The sequence below is a fragment of the Camelus ferus genome, chromosome 8 (genome assembly GCF_009834535.1).
Source record: "Camelus ferus isolate YT-003-E chromosome 8, BCGSAC_Cfer_1.0, whole genome shotgun sequence".
Lineage (NCBI taxonomy): Eukaryota > Metazoa > Chordata > Mammalia > Artiodactyla > Camelidae > Camelus > Camelus ferus.
The window spans coordinates 12,566,868-12,575,716 of record NC_045703.1 but is presented as its reverse complement, the minus strand read 5'-3'; the positions used below and the strand labels follow the sequence as shown (position 1 = coordinate 12,575,716).

Here is an 8,849-nt window from a genome sequence, read left to right as displayed (position 1 = left end):
AACATCCCTCTGGAATAAAAATGGACTGCATGAGGGGTCAGAACCCCTAACCCCTGCCTTGTTGAAGGATCAAGTGTATGTATAGGTCCTCTCTGCACTTTCAAGCATCCACTGGTGGTCTTGGACCAGATCCCTGGGGGATGATGGAGGGCACTGTATTTGCAAGCAAAAAGTTAGCCAGCTGGTTGCATTGCCCTGTCAGAGACATGGCCCCCCCAGGTCAGAGGTGACCTCATTACTTGTGGCACAGCAAGTAGTGTGAGCTTCCTGTTTGTGTCTGCTCTTCCTGCAGTTAGTAATGTTTTCATGCACTTCTATCTATACCTTTTATATATGGTGCTTAATTATAGCTAATGTGCATGGTTCTCTTGAGTACCTATCACTCTTTGTTCTATGTTCTGCATATTAAATATTTTATCACATTTCATAGAATGTTCTTTTATACTGAAGTTTAACAATTCCAAAATTCTTTGGCTTCAAGATTTCTTTAAAGAAGTTTTAGAATGTCAAAAAACCTTTTGTATTATGTATAGTGATACTTACTGTTAGGAAATAAAGCCGAGAAAAGTAAAAGTGAATTCATTTTGAGATAATAATAGTAACCCTATTTCATGTTAATATAAACAGTATAGATTTTATATTTTTTTTGTAGCACTGTTTTAAGGTTTTATAAATCTTATTAATGTGTGGCTTAACAAAAAGAGACATACTCACAAATCTGTTCCTCTATTCAGTGTATTTTAATATGATATTTGGCTTACTAATAAGAAAATTCAGTCTCATCCAGGTAAGAAAAAAAAAAGGCAGGTGTATTTTAACATTTTCATGCGATTGTGATGAATTTTCTTTGGTAATATACAAACATTTGCAAGTCACGGTGGAATCTGAAGCCACACCCAAAACCTTTCATACTTTTTTATATTAAAGGCTTTTAACTATCTTGCAGTTTGAAGGCATCTCACCCATGCACATTAGAACATCGTGACATTGCCATCTGGAAATTATGTGTCTATTAAGTTATTCAAATAGTCCAAATACTGCATTTTTATTAGGCAAATTAAGAGCTTTGGTTATTCAGTGAAGTTTAGGAAATTATTACTATGCTAAGAAATTAGATCTTAGTTTTATATTAGATTTATTTTAAGGAGAACACAGTTACAGTATGTGTGACCTGACTTTAAGTATTTCCTACTGGTGCTTAAGTATTATGGGTAGTATTTTTTCATCCTTTATGTTCCTAAATAAAAAGAGGAAATTGCTCCTTTAAATAATGCAGAACATAATAAATTATTTATGTGCATTTATGTCACTGTAGCAGCATCAAAGATCAGAGAAAATAAAGCTCTTTAAGGCTGAAACAAAAAAAGTTTATGTCGAGTCTAAACTTCAGCTATGATCGTGGTTACACCATGAATTTGGTTGGAGTCCCAGTAAAAATGGGCTTGCTGTATTTATAGCAGTGTCCTTTGTGTACTGATGGTGCTGTTACACTGAGAATATTTAAGTAAATATAGTCATAGGATGTTAGACCTGAATACGACCTCGGAGATTGTCAAGGCCAACTTTTTCATTTTGTTCATGAACAACGTGAGTACTTTAGAGGTCGTTTGACTCACTGAAGGTAATGGCTGGTTGGTAATACAGCTGAGAACAGAATATAGACCCAAAGTTTCAGTAAAAGGTGTTGCATTATGTGTCCCTCAAAAGAGAGTTAAGGTTGGTTTCAATTTACTTTGAAGATAGGATAAGAAATTTGTGGTTATATATTTCATAAATGAATCACACAAAAATAAAGCCACACACAAATTAGATAAATAAATATCTATTTTTATTTATTATAGTTATGATTATGTTAGTCCAGGAGACTATCATTTCTTTTTATTTATAAATAATGTATGATGATATAAAATATCTGGTGAGTCAGTAAAATCATCTAAATACCTGCCTGAAAAAATTAATATAAACTTGAAACTGTATTTTCATTCAGAATCTTCTTTTTTTTTTAAACTGTAACTTAAAATAAAAGACAAATCCCTAACTTTTGAGTTCGGATTTGATTTGTTTGATGTGACTGTTTGCTTTCATTCACCATTACATAGAAATATGTAAAAATAAAGGAAAACCAATATAAATGCAGAACAATAATTAAATGTTCATCATTCCCTTGCAGAAACCAACTCTCAGGATAATGAACAAAGGCCAGATATGAGAAAACAATTTCTGAAGCACTTAACAGGAGACCCATGAAAGAGAACAGCTCATTGCTCCCGCTGAATGTTCACCCGCAAGGGGGCTGGGGTTGAGTGGCTGGCTGTCTGCGTAGTGGCTCTGTAGGGCAGCTGAACCAAATCTATTGTGCCTTCTTGCTCTATCGCAAAAATTACATCTGTTTTGCAATAGTTTAGGAGAAATGAGATGAGCAAAGCATATGGAATCCCAAAATATATAACCAGTTATAGGTAAGGGCAGAGAGAGTAAGATGACTGCTAGCAGTATATTCTGTAGACTTTATTTTCCATATTTCAATTCAAACACATAAACTGCAGGCTATTTCACATAATCCACAGAAATATGGTTTCCATTTCCTCATAGATCACTAACAAAGCAGAAGAGAAAAGACCACTTAGCAGGGAGGGTTGACAGCAGGCCGGTGGAATTGATACTTTCCTGTAGGTGGGAGGAGGGATATTAAAAGGGTAACATACCAACATTCCTAATTTTCTCCATATAATAAGAAGCAGAATTGCCTGCTGTTACTAAGAGAGTGGAGATTGATGGCACGTAATATGAAGATTTATTAAAGATTAGAATAACCACCATGAGAAAAGTACTTTGTAGCTGATCATGGAAAAGCAAATGGGTTGATGACTGACACTGAAGGTTCTGCTGATATTTGAGACCATGACTTTATGATTGTGGAAAAATCAATCTATTCTTTTGGCTCATTTCTACATCATACAGGGAAAGAGGAGATAAACAGTGGCTTTTGGTATGGTTTTCAGATTTTTGCTATGCTTCAAAAGTGGAGAGTGGAAGAAAAAGTGATTCCAGGATGCTGGTGTAGCTCAGTCATGTCATGTCGTAAGTTAGAGCAGAAAGTAGGCTGAATAGAAAGGGAAGAAAATATGGTAGAAGCAGAGAACATGAAAGAAAATAGAGGGGAGATTTCAATGACTTTGAAAATTATATCCAGAAAGACGATGCTCAAGAGAGAACTGTTTGGAGGCAAAGGTGTGGAAATAATTTTGTAGATCTAGATTTTGGAGCTAGATTTTTGAAAATGTGTAAAATGTGGCTGTAGGGAAATGGTCATGGGAGTTGAAGAAATAGAGTAACTATGAAGGAAGGGTTTCAAATAGGTCATCTACATGACAATAAAATAACTCCAGCCCTAGCAGGTGAGCTGAATAGTGAAGCAGGACAACAGAGGGCCCCAAATTCTATAGTGGTGTAAGCCGGCTAGTAGTAAATTACAGATTCAAGAAAGTGAGAAAATATATGTTAAAAACGTGGAAATTGAAAATAAGCAGGAGAGCGATGTTGAGAAAGTGACGGTGGAGTATCAGAAGAATGCCGATCCCAGCTGTACTCCGTGGTCAGCCAGGGATCAGAAGTGTTTAGCGTCCAGTGCAGAGGGCTTCAGGAAGTGAGCATTCAAAGACTTCCTTTTCTTTTTCCCTTTTCTGTATTCAGAGCAGTGGCCTGCTTTCCTTATTTCTTTTCCAGTCCTTGTAGTTAATTCAATGTTTTGACTTTTTTGGGGGGAGGGGATTAGGTTTATTTATTTATTTTTAATGGAGGTACTGGGGATTGAACTCAAGATTTTATGTATGCTAGGCATGCATTCTACCACTGAGCTATACCCACCCCCTGATTCAATATTTTTCTCTCTCAAAACCCCGACAGTTTTGGCTTTATTCTTTGTTTTAATAAATAAAAACCCTGGGCAGTTTAGAAAGCTCAAAGTTTTGATTAGTACTTAGCATTTAAAGGTTTCTCCTACAGAAATAAGAAGATACGTCAGGTATAAATTGTGTGGAAGTTTATATGTGTTAGTTTATAATATGATTTATGCTAATGAAAGTTTGGACATAATTTAAACACTTAAGTAGTAATACAGGCATATATATAGATTTATAACTGTTTTGTATTAGATGTAATGTAAGTTGTGACTTTATGATTTCATATAATATATTTACAAAGTATTTTAGTATAATATAAAATACTTAAATAAAACATTGTATAAAATTGAATGCTACTAACAAAATACTAAAAACAAAATATATTATTCCTGTATGTGATATATATATATAAAAGGAATGAAATGATTGCACCAAAGCTACCAAAGTCATTTTCACTGGATAGTGGAATCATGGAAGATACTCTTTTTTCCTATGGACTTTCTCATTTTCCAAAGCACAGATAGATCAAACTGAAAAGGCAAGATGATAAAATTAACCTATCTTTATCAATAATCACATTAAATGCAAATAGTCTAAACATTTCAATTAAAGATAGATACTTTCAGATTGATTAAGAAGTAGAAATCAACTGTATGTTGCCTATGTGTGGTTTAAATATAAAGACAAAAGTAGGTTAAAAGAATTCTTATCCACACTAAACAAATGAAAGCTAGAATGTTTGTCTTAACATTAATTAAAGTAGACTTCATGTACTGTTTTTGTAAGTGGAGGTGAAAATATTACCTGTAATGAAGAAATCATTTTGTGATGATAAAAGAGCACTTCATCAAGAGGATACAACAATTCTAAATGTTTATAAATGTATTAACAGAGCTTCAAGAGATATGAAGCAACACCTTAGAGAAATGTAAGGGGAAACAGATAAATTCAAAAATTGTGTGAGATTATATAGTCAGTACCTTTTCCTCAGCAATTAGTAGAACAAGTAGGCATAAAATGAATAAGGATGATACAGATGACTTTGAAAATAATATTGATCAATTTGACTTAATTGGTATATACAGAACATGCCACTCAAATCAATATTCCAACAAACAAGTTTATAGAAATTGACAAGCAGATTCTAAAGAACAAACAGAAATGCAAAGGACTTAGACTGACCAAAGCGACAATGAAAAATAAGTACAAAGTTGAAGGGCTAACATGCTTATTTCAGACAAATAAAAAACATACTGTAATTAAGACTGTGGGGTATTGGCATAAATATAGGTAAGTACATTCATGAAATTTAATATAAAGTATAGGAAAAGCTTCCTACATAACTGGACAACTGATTTTGACAAAAGGTACAGAGCCAATTCAGTGGAGAAAGAAGCCTTTTCAAAACTGGTGCTGCAGGAAATAAATATCCATGTGAAACAAAACAAAACAAACAAAAAACACAAACTTTTGATTTTACATCACACCACGTACAAACATCACACTAAACTGGATCATAGAAATAAATGTAAAACCTAAATCTATAAAACTTTTAAAATGAAATATAGGAGAAAGTTTATTTATTTATTTATTCAACTGAGGTCTAATTCACATACAACATATTATTAGTTGCAGGTGTACAGTATAGTTGTTTAATATTTGTATATATTGTGAAATAATTACCACAATAAGTCCAGTTAACATCTATAATTATTCGCAATTATGATTTTTTTTCTTGTGATGAGAACTTTTAAGATCTAATCTCACAGCAACGTTCCAATATATGACACAGTATTATTAACTGTGGTGACCATGTTGTACATTACAACCTTATGACTTACTTATTTTATAACTGGAAGTTTTGTGTTTTGGCCCCCTTCATCCATTTTGTCCACCCTCCAGCTCCTCACCTCTGGCAACTGTCAATCTGTAATCTGTATCTATGAGCTCATTTCAGTTTTTGCTTGTCCATTTTAAAATTCCACATTTAAGTGATATCATACGACATTTTTCTTTCTCTGACTTATATTATTTAGCATAGTGACCTCAAGGTCCACCCATATTGTTGCAAATGCCAAGTTTCCTCCTTTTTCATGCCTGAATAATACTCATGGTGTAAAGTTCTGTGACCTTTCCTTAGGCAACGATTTTGCAGACACAATTGCAAAAGCACCATCCATAAACAACACATGGATAAAATAACTTTATCAAAACTGAGGACATTTGCTTTTCAAGAGATTTTGGTAAGATAAGGATAACCCAATTCACACACTGAGGGAAAATATTTGCAAATCACATATCTAACAAAGATCTTCTGATTAGAATATCTAAAACAACTCTCAAAATTCAATGGCAAGCACAAAAGCCATTTCTAAAAATGGGCAAAGTGTTTAAAGAGAAAAATTCATACACACACAAAAAAATACTGAGGGCAAATTAGAACATGAAGAGATGCTCAACAGCATTAGTGGCTCGAGTAATGACTGGACTTTAAAACCATAATAAGATACTATTACAAACCTATCAGACTATGTGTAATATAGCACAGGGAACTATGTTCAATGGCTTGTAGTAATGTGTAATGAAAAAAAGTGTATATGTGTATCTGAATCACTATGCTGTACACCAGAAGCTAATACAAAGTTGTAAATCAACTTCAATTTAAAAAATGGGAAAAAGGAGAAATAAATCCCAGAGATTTCAAAAAAAAGAAGGTCTATAATAAAATTATTTACCAAGAGAGAATGTGGCACCCTCCAACACTCCTCGTAGGGATGTAAAGTGCTAAGAATATGAATCTTCTTTGTGCTTTATTTCTGATAGCCAAAGCTGGATACAGTAACATTGCCCATCCAGAAGCGAATGGATAGACAATTCTATAGCCACACACCAGAATACTGTCAAGTTATAAAACAGTTTGCAGCACTGACTTACATAAAAACAAGGATAAATTTCAAAATAAGTAGACTCAGTGAAAAAGAAAAACAACATATGGAGTGCATACATGTGATTTTCATTAACATAAAATTCTATAAATTGTAAACTAATCTATAGTTAGTTTATCTGGAATGGTATGGGGCAGAGTAGGGTAAGAGGGAGAGATTCTAAGGGGCTTAATAAAACTTTTAAGGCTGATGGATATTTCATTACCCTCATTTTGATGATAGTTAAGTCTATGAAGTATCAAAGCTTATCAAATTGGACATTTTATGTATATCTAGCTAAAACTATGAAGCTTTTTTAAAAAATTAAAATATCAGAGTCATTGAAACAATATGCTACCCAGAAAAAAAAAGTGATTTGTTCTGAATGTAAATTAAAATAAATATGACATAATGATGTATCATTATTATATCAAAAGCAACAAAAATTTCAATTTATATTTTACTATTTTTAAACTTATTGAATGTTTAAGCATCAGTATTTGAGAAAATAGCGGGGGAGGGTATAGCTCAAGTGGTAGAGCGCATGCTTAGGAAGCATGAGGTCCTGGGTTCAATCCCCAGTACCTCCTCTAAAAATAAATAAACCTAATTACCTCCCCCCTTGCCAAAATAAAATAATAATACAATAATAAGTAAGTATTTGACAAAATGAAAGATCAGTTGATTGACTTTTATCCAAGCCCAAATGTTTAATTTGACTAAATTAAATTTATCAACTTATTTCAGTTATTTGGTACCACATAGCCACATGTAAAACTAAAATTAAAAAGGCATTTGTACAAAAATAATAAGAGTAGTCACATAAATTTAATATTTTGATTATTAATTAGTTATATCATTTAAGATACTTGCTTTTAACTTACATATTGTACATAAGTATACATAGAAAAAATTTACAAAGTATAAAGAAAAATTGAGACTTCCTGAATCCTATTTCTAGTGAGCATATGATCTATTTACAAAGCAAAGTCATTTACACGTGAAATAGATATTTCAACTGAATAAAGCAAAAATATTTGCAATAATATACTTCAAAGGAAAGAAATATACTTTTTATAGACTAGTTGAGGAAGGAACCCCATTTAGATCATTTATCGAGTATGCATAAGTTAATGGGAAAAGAGGGAATAAGACATCACTCCTTTTGTTAGGAAATAGCATAATAATTCATAGATATGAGCTAGGTCATAACTTACATGACTTCTTTTTATTACATAATAAAATATAAATATCAGTGACATGTAGTAAAATATAAAAAGAGTTCTAATAAATCATATAGATAAAGAATAAATCTAATAAAAATGATTGAGACAAAGATTAGTTTTCAAACATGCAAATGCCAAATAGGATGTTTTGTATTACATGCTTTCATCCGGCAAACAATTTCTTGAATATATTCTAAGAACAGAGTACTTTAGAGGCACCTAGAATATTTTCAGAGATTTAAGAATATAAACAACTGAAGATTCAATTAAGATACTGTATTGAAGTTTGAAGTATGCCAAAGTTCCTGCAAGATACTAGAGGATCATAGGAATTTTTTTTTCTACGAACGGTTTCCTATAACTTCCAATGATTGAGTATATGTTCAGAAATAAGTATATCCAGGCAAATGGCCTGAGGGGCAGGATACAGGATTATGGCTTTCACTGAGACCAGGGCGAAAAAGAGAGGGTAGACTCTGGAGAACAAAGATAAAGGATTCAGCTGTGGTCCAGCTGAGTTTCAGGTGCTATGGGACTTTAGGGTAAGTACGTGTATTTGATCACATGGTACAGTGAGGTCGGGAGTGCAAGGGAAATTCATGAAGTCATGAGTCATCAACATAGACATTAAAGGAAATCAGGAGACAGTGTGAGCTGGCTCAATAAGATGTGTTAGATTAAGACTAGAAGAACATATAGCACCACCCTGAGAAAAGAAATACAAGATGGAAGACAGCAGGTGGAGATGGCAACAGAGACCGATGGAGGTGCTTAAACAGGGAAGAGGGAATGCATGT

The 8,849-nt window shown here is 33.1% G+C and overlaps 1 non-coding gene across 1 annotated transcript; it reads left to right on the top strand.

The window, feature by feature from the left end:
• The first annotated feature begins 7,343 nt into the window (after positions 1-7,343).
• TRNAP-AGG lies at positions 7,344-7,416 on the top strand. Its single transcript has one exon. It is a non-coding gene; the product is annotated as a tRNA-Pro (tRNA).
• The last annotated feature ends 1,433 nt before the right edge of the window (positions 7,417-8,849 follow it).